Below are 23,847 nucleotides of genomic sequence, written 5' to 3' on the forward strand. Positions count from 1 at the left end.
GGTGAAGTGGTACATGGTAAGTGGCATTTTATGCCACTTAGAACGTCTTATAATGGCTTGAATTGATGTCTTGAAATCAAGTATTTTGTGTACTTGATGTGTTTTTCTAGTGTTTATGCATTTCAGGGTATTATTTACATTTCTGGAGAGATATCATCAAGAATAAGCCTTGGCATGTGTTTGGAACTGCGCGCGGGAAGATAGGAGCAGATTGTAGCAAGAAACGGGAGCAAAAACAGAGCATTTTCCAGAAGGGGCCTGAGCGCCCGCTCAGCTCTGCTGAGTGACCGCTCAGGAAGCTGAGCGCCGGCTCAGGAATGCTGAGCAGCCGCTCAGGGACATAATTTTAGATTATTTATTTTAGACTCCTGGTTCTATTTAACTTCTAACTTCTGAGTTAGCTGGGTTTTATGGGACTCCTATATAAGTAGTTTTCAGAGACGTTTCACAAAGGTTGGATCGTAGTATTAATCGAGGAGCGAGGAGATAAGGAAGAAGGCCGTTTTAGCATACCGCAACGAAGAGGAAGCATATTTTCTTGTGATTCTTTATTTCGCTGTAACGTTGGATGCTAGTTTTTTTTACTTTGAACCTATTTACTCTTGTGACGTACTCTGGTTTAATATAAGTAGTTTTAATTATTCTCATGTGTTATTATCATGTTTTCATATGAACCCATGATGACGATGAGTGCTATCATGGGCTAATCGTGATCATGGGGTCATAACGGATTTACTATGGAACTCTTTAGTTAGTTCTTTAATACCTTAGTGTGTGATGATTATATGATATCTAGTATTGGTTGTGCTTATTCGTCTTATGTGCATCGCGAACATATAAGATAGGGTGTTAATCTCTTGTGAAGCGACGGTGGATCTTGAGGTTTAGAACTTGCCATACTAGCATAGGTTCATGTATGTGTACGCATGATTAGTGGGTAACTCTAACCGTTTTACTTGCCCTGTGTAATCATAAGAAATAACTTGGGCTTAAATCATTATGTTTTCAAATTCTGTAGACATATAGGGTCTCAACATAATTCATGCCTATTCAACTTCTATCTTAATTGTGGATGCTTGGTAGAATGGTATTAGTACAATGAAAGTTGGCTTTTATCAGTTTCGTGTTGTTCGATTAATATCATCATTGTTGCATGCTAAGGGTAATGACAATGACTATTGAAGGAAGTAGTAATAAAGTTGTGATCTCATGTGTGTTTTAATATTGTTAATTCAAGTGTCAATTAAGTGCTTAATTCTCGTAGTTAATTATAGTCAATAATTAGTTAATCAAATCTAAGTGTTATTGTCTTGACATTGAGAAGTAATTATACATTGGTGAGTGAGTGTTAATTGAACATAATTAGTCTGAGTCTCTGCGGGAACGAACTAGAAAGTATTCTATATTACTTGTGAACGCGTATACTTGCGTGTATTATTAGCGCGTATTTTCGTCCTAACAAGTTTTTGGCGCCGCTGCCGGGCACTCGGCGTATTTGTTTAGTTTATGTACTTACCATCAGTGGTTATTAGGACTCATTGATTAAGACTTGATACTTATTGTTTCCGGTTGTGTTTCAGGTACTTTAGCGAGCGTTTATGCAAACACGTTCTCGTACTCGCAAGAGGACTTTAGATACGGCTGAGGAGACAGACGAAGTTCTTGATATTCCTGAGAAGATAGATTTTGAAGATTCAGATTCAGGAAGTGAGCAGAAAGAGCCAGAAATCATGGGTGATCGTATAGTTCCGGCAGATCCAGCTCTTATGGACTTTTCTCGGCCTAAAATTGATGACATTCAGTCTAGCATCATGCACCCGGCTATTGAGGCCAATAACTTTGAAATCAAGCTGGGCACTATTTAGATGGTGCAGAATTCCATTTCTTTCGGAGGTGCTGCGACTGAAGATCCCAACATGCACATCAGGAATTTTGTCGAGATCTGTAGTACTTTCAAATATAATGGTATGACTGATGAGGCTATCAAGCTGAGGCTTTTCCCATTCTCGATAAAGCTAAGGACTGGTTACATTCTGAACCAGCTGGATCCATCACTACTTCGAAAGATCTTGTGCAGAAGTTTCTGGTGAAGTTCTATCCAATGGCGAAGATTGCAGCTATGAGGAGTGCTCTTACTCAGTTTGAGCAGCAACCTACAGAATCTATGTGCGAAGCTTGGGAGCGCTACAAGGAGATGTTGAGAAAGTGTCCACATCATGGTATGCCTGATTGGATGGTGATCACTGGTTTCTATAATGGTTTGGGGGCCCAATCTCGGCCCATGCTCGATCCAGCAGCTGGAGGCGCCTTGTTGGCCAAAAGCTATACTGAGGCTTATAATCTTATTAAGACTATGGCTGTAAATGAGCATCAAAACCCAACTCAAAGGATGATGCCTGGGAAGGTAGCAGGTTTTCTGGAAGTTGATGCAGTTACAGCTATCGCAGCGCAGCTCCAAGCGCTGTCTATGAAGGTCGATTCTCTAGCCACCTATGGAGTCAATCAGATAGCTATGGTCTATGAGCTTTGTGCAGGTCCTCATGCTACGGATCAGTGTTCTCTTGTTAATGAATCTGTTCAGTATGTGAACAATTATCAGCGACCGCAGCAGCCTGTGCCAACTACTTATCATCCTAACAACAAAAATCATCCAAAATTCAGCTGGAGTAATAATCAGAATGTTATTCAGCAACCATATCAGCAAGGCGTAAGTAAACAGTTTAATCCACCTAAATTCCAGCAACCACGGCATTATGCTCAAAGGAAATCATATCCTCAACAAAGAGGTACAGCTCCACCCTCTAGTGGTGATTTTGAGGAACTTAAGCTGTTGTGCAAAAGTCAGGCGGTTTCTATCAAGACCTTGGAAAATCAAATCGATCAAATAGCCAATGCAGTGCTCAATCATCAACCTGGCACACTTCCCAGCGATACTGAAGTGCCAGGCAGGAAGGAAGCTAAAGAGCAAGTCAAGGCTATTATCTTAAGGTCTGGAAAAGTTGTTAATGCTGAAAAAACAAAAGAAGGAGAAGCTGAAGTTGGTGATTAAGAAGCTAAGCAAAAGGAGAAAGTGGTGGAACCAAGGAAGACTACTGTGGAACACACTCCGCCTGAGGGTAATACAGGGGAGAAACAGCTCTATCCTCCACCACCTTTCCCTAAGAGATTGCAATAACAAAAGCTGGATAAGCAGTTTGGTAAGTTTCTGGAGGTGTTCAAGAAACTTCACATCAATATACCTTTCGCAGAGGCTTTGGAGCAAATGCCTAGTTATGCGAAATTTATGAAGAGTATTCTTTCAAGGAAGGTGAAACTGGACGACCTTGAGACCGTTGCTCTAACAGAAGAATGCAGTGATGTGCTGCAACAAAAGTTACCTCCAAAGCTTAAAGATCCAGGTAGCTTCACCATTCCTTGCACTATTGGTAAGTTGTCTTTTGACAAGTGCCTGTGTGATTTGGAAGCAAGCATCAATCTGATGCCGTTGTCGATCTTCAAAAAGTTGAATTTGCCTGATCCAAAGCCCACCTACATGTCTCTATAATTGGCTGATCATTCTATTACATACCCACGAGGCATAATGGAGGATGTGCTAGTAAAGGTGGATAAGCTCTTCTTTCCTGCAGACTTTGTTATTGTGGATTTCGAGGAAGATAAGAAGATTCCCATAATCTTGGGGAGACCTTTCTTGGCTACAGGCCGTACCTTGATAGATGTGCAGAAAGGTGAACTTACTATGAGGGTGCAGGATCAGGATGTGACATTCAATGTATTCAAAGCAATGAAATTCCCTACAGAAGACGAGGAGTGCTTAAAAGTGGATTTGATTGATTCTGCGATTACTTCAGAACTTGATCATATGCTAATGTCTGATGCATTAGAGAAAGCCTTAGTGGGGGATTTTGACAGTGAGGATGAGGATGGCAATGAGCAACTACAATATCTAAATGCTTCTCCTTGGAGGCGAAAGCTAGACATGCCATTTGAATCTCTTGGTACTTCTGACCTCAAAAATGCTGAAGGAAAGCTCAAACCATCTATTGAGGAAGCACCTACCTTGGAACTTAAACCATTTCCTGAATATTTGAGGTATGCTTTTTTAGGTGATGCCTCTACTTTAGCTGTTATTATTGTATCTGACCTTTCAGGTAGTGAGGAGGACAAGCTCTTGAGGATCTTGAGAGAATTCAAATCGGCTATCGGATGGACTATAGTAGACATCAAGGGGATCAGCCCTTCGTACTGCATGCATAAAATTCTGCTAGAAGAAGGTAGTAAACCGACTGTTGAGCAACAACGCAGACTTAATCCTATCATGAAAGAAGTGGTGAAGAAAGAAATTCTGAAGTGGCTGGATTCAAGAATCATTTATCCTATTTCTAACAGTTCTTGGGTGAGCCCCATGCAATGTGTACCTAAGAAAGGAGGTATTACTGTGGTAGCAAATGAGAAGAACGAGCTCATCCCCACTCAAATAGTCACAGGATGGAGGGTATGCATGGACTACAGAAAGTTGAACAAGGCCACGAGAAAGGATCACTTCCCTCTTCCATTTATTGATCAGATGCTTGACAGGTTGGCCGGTCATGAGTATTATTGTCTTCTGGATGGTTATTCGGGGTATAATCAGATATGTATTGCACTGGAGGATCAAGAAAAGACTACCTTCACTTGTCTATTTGGCACGTTTGCTTTTCGCAGAGTTTCGTTTGGCTTATGTGGCACACCTGCCACTTTTCAGAGATATATGATGGCTATATTCTCTGATATGATTGGAAATAATGTAGAGGTGTTCATGGACGACTTCTCCGTCTTTGGACATTCGTATGATGAATGTTTGAATAATCTTTGTGCGGTGCTCAAAAGGTGTGTGGAAACTAATTTGGTGCTCAATTGGGAAAAATGTCACTTTATGGTGCGTGAAGGCATTATTCTTGGGCATAAGGTCTCTAGCAAGGGTCTTCAGGTGGACAAAGCCAAGGTGGGAGTCATTGAAAATCTTCCACCACCTATTTCTGTGAAAGGATCCGTAGTTTTCTTGGTCATGCGGGTTTTTATCGGCGTTTCATCAAGGACTTTTCGAAGATATCTAAGCCGTTGTGCAACTTGCTTGAGAAGGATGTGCCTTTCAAATTTGATGATGAATGCTTGACGGTATTCGAGACGTTCAAGAAGAGTTTGATAACTGCACCAGTTATTGTTGGATTTTATACATCACGGAAGCATGGTAAAATAATTTTCTTGATATAAAATCCAAATAAAGGCATACAAATCGTGATTAAATCATATGATATCATTTCTAACCTTTAAAAGCGATCCAAGAACGACGAGCGGAGATCCCTAGCAGCTGCTCCTCAAATGTGAAGCATTCCACCGGTATCCACCAAGAGATCAATATGATGGAGGAGGAAGGGGTTGGGAGAATTAGGGTTTGCTTAACTTTTTAGGTTGATGCAAAATAAGGGTTTATAATAGTATATTTATAGGAAAAAATTTCAGCTGAAAATTTTCCCATAAAATATTATTAATATTAACCCTTTATTCTTATTAAACAATTAACTAATTATTAAAACACCTTTTAATTATTAATCCTTTTTCTAAACACTTTAGAAATAATTCTCTCACTTGATTTAATTTCTAAAATTAAATTCTTAATTAATAATATTAAGAGCTTTTCTTAATTAATTTATAATTAATTAAATCTCATTTAATAAATTATTAAATTTGCTAATTAATTATTTATTTCACAAATAAATAATTACCAGCCATTATTAATTAATTCCTCCACCATTAAATCATTCCCTTTTATGGTGTGACCATGTAGGTTCAATATTAAGCCGGTAGTAGAAATAAATTATAATAAAACTATTTTATCATTATTTATATAAATTCTCTAATTCATTAAGTATGATTAATTAATTAATCATATTTATTCTACATCGTGAGGGATACTTCTCAGCATATCGCGACTATACGGATAATACGAATTCACTGCTTAGAATACCAAGAACCCATTCACTGAATAGTTACCGTGCAATCAATTCCTTCTACCCTGCAATTTCACGATTAAATACAAGGCATGGAACTTGTGTCAAACCTATCTTATTTAATCATTTGCTTTCCCATTCACTATGCTTAGTTCTATTTAATATAAATTAGAAACTCCTTTCTAATTTCATTCACTCTGGCCAGAGATTCCTGAACTAGCATAAGTGGATCAACATTGAACATTCTCTTCCTTCACTGAAAGGGGTAGATCCTTTATTGATCATACACTATCTTCGTGTCCAAATTCCTATACCCAGTAGAGCCCTTATAATTGTTCCTGAAGACTAAGAACTAAACCAAAGCATAGTTCATTGTACACAAGATGACTATGATGACCTCAAGTCTAAGGATACTTGTACAACTATCACTATGTGAACAACTGCTGACACGTGAGTGAACTCCATCAGTTGTTCAGCTGTGTGAGTCATGTTCAGTGAACTTATTCTATAATAAGCACCTACATACTAGCTACAGTGTCACCACACAAATGTCTATGAGAACAGACAACCTTCATAATGAAGCAAGCATAGTATGTACCGATCTTTGCGGATTATTAATTACCAGTTAGTAATCCTACGACCATGAACTATTTAAGTTTAGAGTTATCATCTTTTAGGTCTCATTATTATGATCTCATCACAATCCATAAAAAGATTTACTCTAAACTGTGGTATATCTTATTTAAACACTTAAAATAGATAAAGCCCGCAATAAAAACAACACAAGTCTTTTATTAATATCAATGAAATCAAAACAGGTTACATAAAAGTTATTCCTAAATCCTCATACATGATTGGACTTAGGACACATCTCTTTCAGATATTACAGCACCTAATTGGACAGAGCCTTTTGAGATGATGTGTGATGCGAGTGATTATGCGGTGGGCGCAGTTCTTGGGTAGCGCAAGAATAATCTCTTTCATGTGGTCTACTATGCTAGTGAGACTTTAAATGGAGCTCAAATGAACTACACCACTACTGAGAAGGAGCTCTTGGCTATAATCTTTGGTTTCAAAAAAATTCAATCTTATTTGCTTGGGACAAAGGTGACAGTGTTCACTGATCATGGGGCCATTCGCTATTTGGTTTCCAAGAAGGATTCAAAGCCTAGACTCATTCGTTGGGTGCTCTTGCTACAGGAATTTGAGTTAGAGATCAAGGATCGAAAATGTACTGAGAATCAAGTAGCTGACCATCTCTCTAGATTGGAGAATCCCGAGTCTACATCACATGATAAGACATTGATCAACGAATCTTTTCCGGATGAGCTGTTGTTCGCAGTTCAGGAGGAAGAGCCATAGTTCGCAGATATTGTGAATTATCTTGTCAGTAATATAATGCCACCTAATATAAATACAGCTCAAAAGAAGAAGTTTCTGCATGAGGTGAAGTGGTATATATGGGATGAACCGTATTTCTTTAGACAGGGAGCTGACAGATCATCAGGAGATGTATCCTATTCTGTGAGACGGAGGGGATATTATGAGACTGCCACTCCACAGTTTATGGTGGACATTATGGTGGTGAGAAGACGGCAGCTCATATTCTGCAACCAGGTTTTTTATGGCCTATTTGTTTAAGGATGCTCATCAGTTCATTTTAAGGTGTGATCATTGCCAAAGAGTGGGAAATCTTACGAGGAAGGATGAGATGCCGTTAAATGTGATGCTTGAAGTCGAGGTCTTTGATATTTGGGGAATCGATTTCATGGGGCCATTTGTGTCGTCCTGCAATAATCAGTATATCTTGCTGGCAGTCGATTATGTCTCAAAATGGGTAGAAGTCAAAGCTCTACCGACGAATGATGCAAAGGTAGTGTTGAATTTTCTTCAAAAGCAGATATTCACAAGGTTTGAAACGCCACGAGTTATCATAAGTGATGAAAGGTCGCATTTCTGCAATCGTAAGTTCACTTCTATGATGCAGCGCTACAATGTGAATCATCACATCGCTACTGCCTATCATCCGTAAACTAATGGTCAAGCGGAAGTGTCTAATAGAGAGATCAAGCGCATTTTAGATAAGGTTGTTTGTCCGTCCAGGAAGGATAGGTCTTTAAAGCTCGATGAAGCTGTTTGGGCTTACAGAACAACATACAAGACTCCACTTGGGATGTCCCCGTTTTAACTTGTGTATGGTAAGGGATGTCATTTACCTGCGGAGCTTGAGCATAAGGCCTATTGGGTGTTGAAGAAGTTAAACTTTGATCTAGATGCAGCTGGAAAGAAGCGAATGCTTCAGCTAAATGAACTTGATGAATTTCGACTCCAAGTGTACAAGAACAACAAAATGTACAAGGAAAAAGTGAAATGGTGGCACGACAGGAAGTTATATCCTAAGTCATTTGTGTCGGGGCAGCAAGTTCTTTTATTCAACTCTCGTCTCCGACTTTTTCCTAGAACGTTGAAATCAAGGTGGTCTTGACCTTTTATTGTCAAAACTGTGTTTCCACATGGAGCGGTGGAGATCTTTGAGAATGATCCGGACCAAGCATTCAAGGTTAATAGTCAGCGTTTGAAACATTACTATGGGGACACGGCAAACCGGGAAGTGGTTAGTGCCGTTTTATTGTCAACTTGATTAAGGTACGCTACGTCAAGCTAATGACGAAAAAGCAGCGCTTCTGGGGAGGCAACCCATGATTTGTTGTTACAGGAACCCTTAGAAGTTAGTAACCTATCCAAAACCACAAAAAAATCAGAAAAACAGGGCAAGAAATTTTTTTTCCAGAAGACCCCTGAGCGCCCGCTCAGCTTTGCTGAGCGACTGCACAGGGCACGACTGGAAGAATTTTTTTTAAGTTTTATAAAAATCTAAAAAAAATCTGAAAAAATCAAAAAATAAAACACAGCCCCATTACCCACGAATTATCTCCCCATTACCCACATTTTTAACCCTCAAACCCACTCCTAATCAAATTTTACCCTAATCTCTACCCTATATATACATACAACTATTCCATATACTCCCCCATACACTTTCAAACCTTAAACTCTCTCCCATACTAAAAAAACACAAATCATAAACACTTTTTCTCAGTTTTGATGGCACCCAAGAGATCCAGGACTATTGATAGCAGCAGCACTGTTCCTTCTGCTGATTTTTCGAGGGGTACTGCTGTGAGGCCTCGTTTGTTTGATAGGGCTGCTGAGGAGTAGTATACTAGGCTTCTGGGTAAGCCGATTTTGAAGGAGAGAGGATTCTTACCATCGGGGAGGGATGGTGAGTTGTTGCCAATAATTGCTGAGAAGGGTTGGATTGCTTTTTGTGAGTGACCAGAGGCAGTTCCGATGAGCGTTGTTCGTGATTTCTATGCAAACGCAAAGGCTAAAAAGAATGGGTTTTCTATTGTGTGGGGGATGACGGTGGATTATCAACCTGAGGCGATTCGCCGTGTGATTGGGCAGCGACAGAGGAAGCCCACGGAGGAGAATTGGAATGAGAAGACTGCTGAAGATTTTGACTTGGATTTGGTTTCTGCTAATCTCTATAGGCCGGGCACAGTTTGGACTTTCAAGACCGGGACTAACGAGTATCGCCATTTTATGGAGATTGTGATGAATAGGTATGCCCGTGCATGGAATGCCTTTATTTGCACTAATATTCTGCCTACACCGCATGCACATGAGGTCACAGTTGAGCGAGCACAGTTGTTATGGGGTATTTTGAATGAGGAGTACTATGTGGACCTTGGTGATTTCATCTACCAAGGAATTCTGAAGTTTTTGAGGGGAGCTAAGCACATGAACATCCCTTATGCATCCATGGTTACAAAGCTTTACCGAGCAGTGGCAGTTCAGTGGCCGTCTCACGAGCAGTTGCAGCTGACGGCCGCTCCTATTGACTCTGGGACTCTGAATACGATGCAGGAGTGGACTGGTGGAGAGCCTGAGGAGCATGGGCTGGGTTATCGTCTTCCAGGAGGGCATCCAGCACGCGGTGCTACCATGGCGAGACCAGGGCGTGATGAGGCTGGTTCTTCTAGAGCTCAGGAGGGTGCTGGGATGGCTGATGCCCAGCATAGGAGGCTGTCGAGGAGGATGGATGCTATGTACGAGACACAGAGCAGGTTTGCTCAGGAGCTCACCCTTGCGCTTGGGACTGCTTTTAGAGGCCTTGGAGCTGACATCCAGTGGCCAGTTTTTGGTGAGGACTCTGCATATCTGCCTCCTGATACTCCACCCTCTGAGGGTGATGATGATGATGATGATCTCTCCGAGTAGGTATACCCTGTGTTCCTTTCTACTACCTTCACTAGGGATAGTGAAGATTTTAGGGAAAATGAATTTTTTCGTCACCCAACTTATCGTGTGTTTAGAAACTTACCACTCAACTATAATTTTTTTTATTTTACTCACTAATGTTAGGTTCGGATTTTTTTAGTCACTAACGTTAGGTTCAGATTTGATTATTAGTATTTTTTCAATTTTCAATAGCATTATTAAAATATATTGATAACCAGTGCAAAAAGTGTCATATGTGTCTTATCAGAAAACTTATATGTGTTTGAGTTTGCTAGATGCATATGGAGGAGTCGTATAATGTCTGAATTATATACGTATATTTTAGGAATGACGCATATTATTTTTAACATCTAATCAGAACAGATGTATATACATTATAAACAAACGCATAAAATCAGTTCGTCTGTTACTTTTTAGGTAGGGTACTAAGTTCAAAACCAAAATTATTAGGAAGAGGCATCCCAATCCGTACTAAAATTATTGGGAAATAAATAAATAAAAAATTCAATATAATAATATTAGCAAACTGATCATAAAGTACTAAAAATATTAAAAATTACATATCAATATTTTACCAAACGACAGTTTCAAAAACCAAATGAAATCACTAATCACAACTCCTTCATACAACACTTACCGACCCAAAATCAAAACTATAAACCCATCCACTCTAATAGAATTGTGAAACAAATATATATATAAATATAAAAATAGAATAATGTTGTAATAATGTGAATTTGGTGTTAAATCAAACAACTCTTACAAGATATTTTTCTTACAAATATAGTTTTATAACTTATTTTTAAGATTTTTTTATTGTATATAAAAATTTAAACGTTAAATTATTATTCAGAAGAAAAAAATTAAAAAATGTTCATGAAACTACATCTTTTAGGAGTCTTAAAATGCTTTTCAAACTCTAATCACCAAGGTAAACGTCTTGGGGGACATATGGAGTACTATATATAAAGATATAGACATATATTAAATCATTAAAACTTTACGGACTACCATGTATTTTAATAATGTTACAAAAAATTGACATAATGCTATTAATCAAATCTGAACCTAACGTTAGTGACTAAAAACAAATATGAACCTAACATTAGTGAGCAAAAGAAAAAAAATAATAGTTAAATGGTAAGTTTCTAAAAACACGATAAGTTGGATGACGTAAAAATCCATTTTCCCAAGATTTTAAGTTTGGGGGTGGTAGTTAAGGAATATTTTGTGTGTGTGTCATATAGTTGCATATTCATAATAGTTTAGTTCATATAATTGCATATTTTTGCCATATAGTTTTTTTTATTTATTTATAGCTTTATTTATGATGTCATGTAGCTCATGCATATACCATGATCCCTTTTGTGTTGCTTTACCAATTGATTTGTGGCGTTGATGCGAGTGTAGTGATAGCGTTAAAGTGATGTTGAGTCTTGTAGGTTGACGTGCATGCTAGAAACACTTGTAATTTCACTAGTGATAACGTTAAAGTGATGTTGAGTCTTGAAGGTTGACGTGCATGCTAGAAACACTTGTAATTTCACTAAGTCTTAGAGAATGCTTAAGGACTAGTTTGTTGTTATGGTTTGATGGTTTTCAAGGTTAATCTATTAATTATGCTTAAAATTTATAATAGGTTCTTAGTGATAAAAGGCATGAAAAGAAAAATTGGAGTAAAAAGTGGAATTCATTGCTAATTGTGGCTAGGCGTCAAATGGCTAGTAGACGGCTCGTATTTTTATGCGAGTAGTCTAGGGTTGAGCAAGATGAAGCGAAACGCACTTGCTCAGAAATTTTGAAAAAAATATAGAAAAAAAAGAAAAAAAAAGAAAAGAAAAAATAGAGAGTTAATGCATAATTGATCACGAGTGGGCTCTTTGGTATTCGAGTTATTAAGTTCTTAGGGGACTTTGTGCCTAGTGACCTAAGGCTTTTATAGTCTGGGATCCACTAACATAACGCTTGCTACATGGATGCCATTGTATAAGTCTTTTATGGACCTCACTCATTGCAAGGTCAAATAAGCATTTGTGTGTTGTGTTAAATAAAAAGCATGATTCCGTAATAAGCTCCAGTAATCTTGAAGTGTTCTAAGTAATTTTGTGCCTAGAATTTTATTCTTCGTATAATCATGTGATTATCTTGAGGATAGTCGAGTTATGATAATTGATCTAATTTCGAAGCATATCTGTTAAGCATCCGCACACACCACGTTTCTGGTTGTATGTTAGTTTGCATGATTCGATTTATCTTTATTCGTCTAATTGCATTTTTTGAGATGTCATAAGTTGGTTGGTTTGGTCGTAGTAAGGGGGATCGCTGCATTTCATATAGATTGTATTCATGCATGTTTTTATTTTGTTTTTGAGTCTGTGACGCTTGAGGACAAGCATCGATTTAAGTTTGGGGGTGTTATAAGTGGCATTTTATACCACTTAGAATGTCTTATAATGGCTTGAATTGATGTCTTGAAATCAAGTATTTTGTGTATTTGATGCATTTTTCTAGTGTTTGTGCATTTCAGGGTATTATATGCATTCCTAGAGAGATATCATCAAGAATAAGCCTTGGCATATGTTTGGCATTGCGCGCGGGAAGATAGGAGCAGATTGCAGCAAGAAACGGGAGCAAAAATAGAGCATTTTCCAGAAGGGGTCTGAGCGCCCGCTCAGCTTTGCTGAGCGACCGCTTAGGAAGCTGAGCGCCCACTCAGGAATGCTGAGCGGCCGCTCAGGGACGGAATTTTAGATTAATTATTTTAGACTCCTGCTTCTGTTTAACTTCCAACTTCTGAGTTAGCTGGGTTTTATGGGACTCCTATATAATTAGTTTTCAAAGACGTTTCACAAAGGTTGGATCGTAGTATTAATCGAAGAGCGAGAAGATAAGGAAGAAGACCGTTTTAGCACACCACAACGAAGAGGAAGCATATTTTCTTGTGATTCTTTATTTCGTTGTAACATTGGATGCTAGTTTTCTTTACTTTGAACCTATTTACTCTTGTGACGTACTCTGGTTTAATATAAGTAGTTTTAATTATTCTCGTGTGTTATTATCATGTTTTCATATGAACCCATGATGACGATGAGTGCTATCATGGGCTAATCGTGATCATGGGGTCGTAACGGATTTACTATGGAACTCTTTAGTTAGTTGTTTAATACCTTAGTGTGTGATGATTGTATGATATCTAGTATTGGTTGTGCTTATTCATCTTATGTGTGTCGCGAACATATAAGATAGGGTGTTAATCTCTTGTGAAGCGATGGTGGATCTTGAGGTTTAGAACTTGCCATGCTAGCATAGGTTCATATATGTGTACGCATGATTACTGGGTAACTCTAACCGTTTTACTTGCCCTGTGTAATCATAAGGAATAACTTGTGCTTAAATCATTATGTTGTCAAATTCTGTAGACATATAGTGTCTCAACATAATTGATGCCTATTCAACTTCTATCTTAATTGTGGATGCTTGGTAGAATGGTATTAGTACAATGAAAGTTGGCTTTTATCAGTTTTATGTTGTTCGATTAATATCGTCACTGTTGCATGCTAAGGGTAATGACAATGATTATTGAAGGAAGTAGTAATGAAGTTGTGGTCTCATGTGTGTTTTAATATTATTAATTCAAGTGTCAATTAAGTGCTTAATTCTCGTAGTTAATTATAGTCAATAATTAGTTAATCAAATCTAAGTGTTATTGTCTTGACATTGAGAAGTAATTATACATTGGTGAGTGAGTGTTAATTGAACATAATTAGTCTGAGTCTCTTCGGGAACGAACTAGAAAGTATTCTATATTACTTGCGAACGCGTATACTTGCGTGTATTATTAGCGCGTGTGTTCTCCCTAACAGTACATGTGGGATGAACCATATTTGTTTAGACTAGGAGCTGACCAGATCATCAGGAGATGTCTCCCGTTCTGTGAGACAGAGGGGATATTACGAGATTGTCATTCAACAATTTATGGTGGACATTATGGTGGTGAAAAGACAACAGCTCGTATTCTTTAAGCGGGTTTTTTCTGGCCTACATTGTTTAAGGATGCACATCAGTTCGCTTTAAGGTGTGATCGTTGCCAAAGAGTTAGGAATCTTACCAGAAAGGATGAGATGCCTTTGAATGTGATGCTTGAAGTTGAGGTCTTCGATGTTTGAGGAATCGATTTCATGGGACCATTTATCTCGTCCTGCAATAATCAGTACATCTTGCTGGCACTCGATTATGTCTCAAAATGGGTAGAAGTCAAGGCTCTGCCAACTAATGATGCAAAGGTAGTGTTGAGTTTTCTTCATAAGCAGATATTCACAAGGTTTGGAACGCCATGAGTTATCATAAGTGATGAAAGGTCGCATTTTTGTAATCGTAAGTTCACTTCTATGATGCAGCGCTACAATGTGAATCATCACATCGCTACTGCCTATCATCCGCAAACTAATGGTCAAGCTGAAGTGTCTAATAGAGAGATCAAGCGCATTCTATAGAAAGTCGTTTTTCTGTCAAGGAAAGATTGGTATTTGAAGCTCGATGAAGCTGTTTGGGCTTATAGAACAGCATACAAGACTCCACTTGGGATGTCCCCGTTTTAGCTTGTCGATGGTAAGGTATGTCATTTACCTACGGAGCTTGAGTATAAGGCTTATTGGGCATTGAAGAAGTTAAACCTTGATCTAGATGCAGCTGGGAAGAAGCGAATGCTTCAGTTAAATGAACTTGATGAATTTCGACTTCAAGCGTACGAAAACAACAAAATGTACAAGGAAAAAGTAAAAAGGTGGCACGACAGGAAGCTATCTCCTAACTCATTTGTGTCGGAGCAACAAGTTCTTCTATTCAACTCTTGTCTCCGACTTTTTCCTGGAAAGTTGAAATCAAGGTGGTCTGGACCATTTATCGTCAAAACTGTGTTTCCACATGGAGCGGTGGAGATTTTTGAGAACGATCCGGGCCAAGAATTCAAAGTAAATGGTCAGAGATTGAAGCACTATTATGGGGATATGGCAAACCGGGAAGTGGTTAGTGCCGTTTTATTGTCAACTTGATCGCAGTACTCTACGTCAAGCTAATGACGTAAAAGAAGCGCTTCTTGGGAGGCAACCCAAGATATGAGATCATAGGAACCTTAGAATTTAGTACTCTATCCAAAAACTCAAAAAAAATCAGAAAATTGAATGCAGAAATTTTTTTTCACATTGACCTAGCAGGCACCCGCCTGCTAGGACCAGGCGGCCGCGTGCTAGCAGGCGCCCGACTGCTGGTTCCAGGCGACCGCCTGCGAACCTGAATATTGAAAAGTCGGGTTTTCAGCCTATAAAAAAAAACAGAAAAACACAAAAACAAAACCACAGCACCACAAACCCCATTACCCATGATTTTCTTCCTACAAATTAGCCACAACCCCACTCCTAATCTAATTCTAACCTTAATCCTACCCTATATATACACACAACCTTCCGATATACCTCCCATATACTTTCATCTTACAAACTCTTTCCTACACACAAAACACAACTCTCAAACCCTTATTCTTAGTTTAAATGGCCCCAAAGAGATCTCAAACTGTAGAGAGCAGCAGCACCATTCCAACTGCTAATTCTTCAAGGAATACTGCTACGAGGCCCTGATTGGTGGATAGGGATGCTGAGGAGGAGTATGCTAAGCTTCTGACTAAGCCGATTCTGAAGGAGAGGAGGTTCTTGACAGCGGGGAGGGATGTTGAGTTGTTATCGATGATTGCAGAGAAGGGTTGGATTACTTTCTGCGAGTCACCCGAGGCTGTACCGATGAGTGTTATTCGCGAGTTCTATGCGAATGCCAAGGCCGACAAGAATGGGTATTCTATTGTTCGTGGGCTTACTGTTGATTATCAGCCTAAGGCGATTTGCCATGTTATTGGGCAGCGATAAAGGAAACCCCAGATTTGAAAAGGCCCCCGAGGATTTTGACTCAGATTTGATTATTGTTACTCTCTGTCAACCGGGCACGGTGTGGAAGTTTAAGAGGGGATCCAGCGATTATCATTATTTCCCTGCTGTCACCATGAACAGGTTTGCTCGTGCATGGAATACATTTATTTGTGCTAATATTCTTCCTTCTTCGCTTGCACATGAGGTTACAGTTGAGAGAGCCAGGTTGTTATGGGGGATTCTGAATGAGGAGTATTATGTGGACCTTGGTGAGTTTATCTATCAAGGGATTTTGAAGTTTTTGAGGGGGAAGTCGTAGTACAATATCCCGTATGCCTATATTGTCACAAAGCTATGCAAGGCTGTTGGAGTCCACTGGCCTTCTTATGAGCAGCTGTAGATGTCGGCCACTCCTATTGATTCATCGACGCTGAATGCGATGCAAGAGTGGACGGGTGGAGAGCCCGAGTTACATGGTTTGGGATATCACCTCCCAGGAGGACGTCCAGCAGCTGGTGCTACCATGGCTAGGCCCAGTTAGGCACAAGGGGGAGGCAGGTTCTTCCAGAGGCCAGGGAGGAGATGGTTCGGGATTGGCTGATGTCTAGTACAGGAGGCTTTCGAGGAGGATGGATACGATATATGAGTCGCAGAGTAGGTTTGCGCAGGAGCTCACCCTAGCGCTTGGGACTACTTTTAGAGGCCTTGGAGCTGACATCCAGTGGATCATTTTTGGTGAGGATTCTGCTTATCCACCTCCTGACACTCCACCCTTGGAGGGTGATGATGATTATGATTCTTCTGAGTAGGTATACCCTGTGTTCCTTTCTATTGCCTTCACTGGGGACAGTGAAGATTTTAAGTTTGAGGGTGGTAGTTAAGGAGCATATTTGTGTGTGTGTCATGTAGTTGCATTTTCATGATAGTTTAGTTCATATAGTTGCATATTATGCCATATAGTTTTTTTATGTAGTTTTTTTTATTTTATAGCTTTATTTATCATGTCATATAGCTCATGCATATACCATTATCCCTTTTGTGTTGCTTTATCGATTGATATGTGATATTGATGCAAGTGTAGTGATAGCGTTAGAGTGATGTTGAATCTTGTTAGGTTGGCATGCATGCTAGAAACACTTGTAATTTCACTAAGTCTTAGAGTATGCTTAAGGACTAGATTGTTGTCATGGTTTAATGGTTTTTGAGGTTAATCTATTGCTTATGCTTCGAATGTATGATAGGCTATTAATGATAAAAGGCATGAAAAGATAAAAAAAATTGGAGTAAAAAATTGGAATTCATTGCTAGTTGTGGCTAGGCGTCAAATGGCTAGTAGCTGGCTCGTATTGTATGCGAGTAGTCTAGGGTTGAGCAAAATGGAGCGAAACGCACTTGCTCAGAAATTTAAAAAAAATATAATAAAAACAGAAAAAAGAAAAAAAAAGAAAAAAGAAAAAATATATGGTTTAATGCATAATTGATCACGAGTGAGATCTTTGGTATTTGAGTTATTAAGTTCTTAGGGGACTTGTGCCTAGTGACCTAAGGTTTTTATAGTGTGGGATCCGCTAACCTAACGCTCGCTAAATGGATACCATTGCATAAGTCTTTTGTGGACCTCACTCATTACACGATCAAATAAGCATTTGTTATGTGTTGAATAAAAGCATGATTCCGTAATAAACTCCAATGATATTGAAGTTTTATAGGTCATTTTGTGTCTAGAATATATTCTTCGTATAATCTTGTGATCGCCTTGAGGATAATTGAGTTATGGTAATTGATCTAGTTTCGAGCATATCTGTTAAGCATTCGCACACACCACGTTTCTAGTTGTGTGTTAGCTTGCGTGATTTGATTGATCTTTTGTCGCCTAATTGCATTTGTTGATATGTCATGTGTTGGTTGGTTTAGTCATTGTGATGGGGATCGCTGCATTTCACGTAGTTTGCATTCATGCATGTTTCCATTCTGTTTCTGAGTCTTTAACGCTTGAGGACAAGCATCGATTTAATTTTAGGGGTGTGATAAGTGGCTTTTTATACCACTTAGAGCGTCTCATAACGGCTTGAATTGATGTCTTAAAATCGAGTATTTTGTATATTTGATGCGTTTTTCTAGTGTTTTTGCATTTCAGGGTATAATTTGCTTATATAGGGAGAATTCATCAAAATAAGACTAGGGAAGTGCTTGGGATCAGTTGTGGGGAGTTCTGCGAAGAAATCAGCAAAATCAGAAGCAAAAATATTATTTTGCCAAAAAGGTTGCAAGCGCCCGCCTAGAAGGAGCAGGCGACCGCCTTCCAGGAGGCGCCCCCGTGGAGATTGGAGGCGGCCGCCTGGGTGCGGGAATTTTAATTCTGGATTTTCTAATTCGAGTTTTATCGGGCTTCTGAAAGCGCTGTCTCTTGTGGACTCTTATATAAACCTATTTGGGAGACGTTTTCACAACAAGCAAGGAACAAGTAACAAGAAGAGAAGATTAAGAAGACCGTTTTAGCACGCAATAATGAAGAAGAGGAAGCATACGTTTATCTTGTGATTCTTTTAATTCGTTGTAACAGTGGATGCTACTTTTCTTTACTCTTTGAACCTTAATACTCTTGTGACGTACTCTGTTTTTATTAAGTAATTTTGATTAGTTTATATTGTTGTGTTTATATCATGTTTTCATATGAACCCATGGTGACAATGAGTTCTATCATGGGCTAATCGTGATCATGGGGTCATAGCAGATTTACTATATATTTCTTTAGTTAATTATTTAATACCTTGGTACGTGGTGATTGTATGATATCTAGCATAGGTTGTGCTTATTCGTCTTATGTGTGTCGCGAACATATAAGATAGCGTGTTAATCTTTTGTGAAGCGACAGTGAATCTTAAGATTTAGAACTTGCCATGCTAGCATAGGTTCATGTATTGTATGCATGATTAGTGGGTAACTCTAACCGTTTTACTTTCCCTGTGTAATCATAATGAATAAATTGTGCTTAAATTGTTATGTTGTCAAATTCTGTAGACATATAGGGTCTCAACATAATTGATGCATATTTAACTTCTATCTTAATTGTGGATGCTTGATAGAATGGTATTCGTACAATGAAAGTTGGCGTTTATCAGTTTCGTGTTGTTCGATTAATATCATTACCATTACATGCTAAGGGTAATAACAATAACTATTGAATGAAGTATTAATGAAGTTATGATCTCATGTGTGTTTAATATTGATAATTTAAGTGTTTAATTCTTGTAGTTAATAGTAGTTAATCAACCTTAATTGTTATTGTCTTGACATTGAAGAGTAATCATACATTGGTGAGTAAGTGTTAATTAAATATAATTAATCAGAATCTCTGTGGGAACGAACTAGAAATCATTCTATATTACTTGCAAACGCGTATACTTGCGTGATTTAATTAGCGCATGCTTTGTGCCCTAACACCCTTGTCTACATCACTTTTTTTGTGAGATACACCAGTCTCATAGTCCAAGCCAATAGCTATATTAGCACAAAGATTGTTCTTTTCATGGTATTGACCAACCAATTGAGATGTATTTTTAAATGACTTGAGCTAAAGATAAATTTTCTTAACTTTGTCTCTTAGCACAACTTCTACTTCCCCTACATATTTCATCTTATTTTTTAGATATTCATTTTCTTATCTAACTGTTTCTAGACTAACAAGCTGCATCTCTTGTTCCTGTTTCTCAATCTCATGTTTCTCATTCACTTTTGACATCCTACTCACTTCTTCAGTAGATGCCACCATGCTTTTGTGAATGTGAAACATTTCCACACTCATCTTTCAATAGTTTCCTTATATTGTGAAGCATTCAAATCAATGTTGGTTAGAATATGTACCTCAGATTTAGATGCAGATGACTCTCCTCCCTCCAAGGCCATGCGAGCATAATTTCCAAATTCTTTAACATCATCTTCATCATCTGTGTCATCCGAACTCTTACCTTCAACAATATAAGCTTTTTCCTGTTGTTTTCTCAGAAGTGCTTCATACTTAGCTTTAAGCTCCAAATAATCTTTATCCTTCTTCACTTTCTTTGGATTTCTGCATTCTGTAAAAAAGTGATCAAGTTCAAATAATCCATAGACTGGTCCATTCCATACAACTCATCAAGAGTAAATTACTCATCCTCTTCCAACTCTAGAATGACTTGTTTTTTGAGGTTCCTTATTCCTCTGCTCAACAGTTTAAATAACTTGAGTCTGGGGTTCAATTTCATCTTTGGTCATTTTCTTGTCATTGGCCATCAAGGGACTTGATACATCTATAACATGCCATTGACTCACTTTTAATGACTTTCTTTGCATCATTTCCAGCTCATAAGTTTCGAGAATGCCATACAAAACCTCAAAATTTATTCTACCTAGATCGCTTCCTTCTCTTATTGTAGAGATCTTCATTCTAAATGATCAGGAAGGGTGAACAAGAATTTAAGGTTAAATTCCTCAGCTTCGTAGTATTTTTCAAGAAGCTGCAAGTTATTTATCAACTTGTTGAATCTTTCAATAGCCTAAGTAATGCCTTCTTTAGGGTAAATTATGATACTCTCATATTGTGAGACTAGAATCCTTCTCTGGTTTGATCTCACCTCTTCAGTACCTTCACATAAGATCTGTATCTTTCTCAGATCTGCTTAGCCGACTCACAGTTGATAATGTTGTTGTACATCACATTATCAAGAGATTCAATGAGAATGCGTTGCAAGCTACTATCGAGTGAAACTTTCTCCTTTTTTGGTTCAGTGTTTGTAGATGGATCTTTAGGAGCAAAGTGACCAGGAATGATCATATCACCATCAATTGCTTCAGGAACCCTTACATAGGAATGAAGGGTCCATGCTTAAGATTTTCAATATATAGTGTATTGGCTATCTTGATGAATAACATCATCTTCTTCTTCCATAAGGTGTAGTTCACTTTGTCAAAGACAGAGATCTTGATACTGCTAAGTTTCTGTGCACTCATACTTTAAAGATCTAATGTTTTTACTTTCAGATTTTTCTCTGATACCACTTTTTAGGTATGAAGTGAAACACAGAGGGGGGTGAATGTGTTTTCTTGTTTTGTTGATGAAATGTGAATATTTTTAGCTTTTGGAACTAAATAACATGATGTATTGGTAGTGATAAAATATTATATGTAAACACACAAGCAACTTATCAAACCTCAATTGATTTGTATTAAATCAAATTTGTTTGTGTTACATATCTGTGATCTAAGTTTCTGTGCACTCATACTTTAAAGATCTAATATGTTTACTTTCAAATTTTGCTCTGATACCAATTATTAGATATGAAGTGCAACACAAAAGGGGGGGTGAATGTGTTTTCTTGTTTTGTTGATGAAATGTAAATGTTTTTAGCTTGTGGAACTAAACATCATGATGTATTTGTAGTGATAAATAATATATGTAAACACACAAGCAATTTATCAAAACTCACTTGATTTGTATTAAATTAAATTTATTGGTGTTACAAATCCGTGTTCTTGGAAATAAGAACTCAGCTATTTCTCTTGAGAGAATTACAATATTTTCTAGATCTATTTCTTTCTTCTTCTTAACTAAACAAAGGACTCGTGACATGTTTTATAGATCAACATGCAAGATTTATAGAACTTGCACTAAAATAGACTAACACATTTTCTAAAGCTCCGTTGTCTATTTCTATTTCTAATGCAACATATCTGTGCAAAATCTACTAGGTCTGTGACCCTCCTTTGTGACGGCCTCAACCCCAGGGTCAGGAGCTGACATCACTAAAATATAACAAACCACAAATATAAACTACTAATTAAACATAATTATACCAACATGACCCCAACCCAAGGTCGGATACAGGTTCAAGTATTATTTAGCTTACAAAACTACTACTAACTTATTCAAAAAGACCGACACTCTAACTTATTACACCAACTCATCAGACCTCATGGTCTGATACAAACTAACTCGGAGGAGCTGGGACTGGAGGGGGATGACACTCTATTCTGCGAAGGTCTGACTGGTCTTCTAGGCATCTGCAATATATAAATACAAAATAAGTTGCAAGGGTGAGCAATCAATTGCTCAACAGTACCACTATATGAATAACAAGTAAAGCAGTTTAAATAAAACAGCTATAGGAACATAAATCATAGCTCGTTTACGAAAACAAGTAAAACAGGTATAAACTGGATATCAACAACTAGCATGCTCTATAAAACGTAACATCAGTTGTGTGCTGTGTAAATACCAGAGTCCAACTTTAGCATGCTATTTTAATTTATAAATCCACTGTTTCATTACAGGAAACACAAAATCATCTGTTCCATTACGGGAACCCCTAAACCAAAATCAGATATATAATTGGACGAATCCTAGGGATAGCTGATCAGTCTATCCCACGACAAACCTGTTCCGGAACTCAGAGACTAGCTAGGTCTCTGTCACGTTGGACTAAGCGGTTTATATAGGGCGCACAACCGACTTAGCCTCTAACGCAAACCCGTTGGGCCGTTACGGGCCTCTTATGCAACCATCCAATATCTGATCCGTTTTATCCCGTTTTCAAAACCGCTTATACCTATCTCTTTTAAAACAATTATACCACATCACACTTTCCAAAAACGTTTCCAATTTTAATTTAATCTAGAGATAAGCATTTTCAGAAGTTACTTTTCCCCTAAAACATAAGTTAACAAAACATTTTTAAACACGGCAGATACATAACTTAAAGCGTTCCGTTCCAGTACTTAAATCAAATCAACAATTATTCATATATATTGAACTGTAAATGATTGTTCAGGGGTACTTGCCTTGCGAAGCTTTATAACTAACACTAGCTCGACCTTAAACCGACTTTAACTAGGGACTTCTTTGACTTGAACCTACAGAATCGAAACATCCTAGGTTAGACGACCAGTTATGCTTGACATATCCTCGCTAGACAATTTACCCAACGATAACGATTCCTGACTCGTACTTATACATATAATATTGTACACGTAATAATAATTCACGTAACAATCAAGGTTCAGTTAGAATTTAATTAAATATATAAGCTCGACTCGTATTTAAAATAATTTTCAGAAAATTGGGACAGCGACTCCTCTATTTATAGGCCTACCTGTCGAAACATCATCGACGTCCAAATCCCAACAAATCCAATTCATAATTTATAATTCAATAAGACTCGTCACACAAATATTTATTTACATTTCGAAAATAATTTATACGAATCGTATTATTTATTTTAAATATTTAGGACTTAGATAAAAATCATCACCGTCCACCGTCCGATCGTCAAAATTCATCGCGGATGGCTGCAAAATTTTCGAGGCACCCGCTTATTCGTGTTCCAACACGAAACTTCCACCGATAAATTTATGAATCAATCCCACACGAGATTATATTTAATTTCACGCAACCTCTCAACATAATTCATGCAGAATTTTTTTAAAAATCAATATAATGATTTTAATTTTCAACCGGCAAAACAGAACAGGAACAAAGACCCGAACCAAGCTACACAGCAACAACAACACGCGCACAAATGCGCCACCACCAACACAGCTGCACAAAAACACATACATACACTGACACTAACACACACACACAGAGTTATATACACAAACATAAT

At 38.0% G+C, this 23,847-nt stretch overlaps 1 non-coding gene across 1 annotated transcript; it reads right to left on the minus strand.

Annotated features, from left to right (window-relative positions):
• Positions 1-2,116: 2,116 nt before the first annotated feature.
• LOC141709700 (small nucleolar RNA R71) lies at positions 2,117-2,223 on the minus strand. Its single transcript, XR_012570265.1, has one exon. It is a non-coding gene; the product is annotated as a small nucleolar RNA R71 (small nucleolar RNA).
• Between the last annotated feature and the right edge of the window lie 21,624 nt (positions 2,224-23,847).

This window comes from Apium graveolens, chromosome 2 (genome assembly GCF_009905375.1).
Source record: "Apium graveolens cultivar Ventura chromosome 2, ASM990537v1, whole genome shotgun sequence".
NCBI lineage: Eukaryota > Viridiplantae > Streptophyta > Magnoliopsida > Apiales > Apiaceae > Apium > Apium graveolens.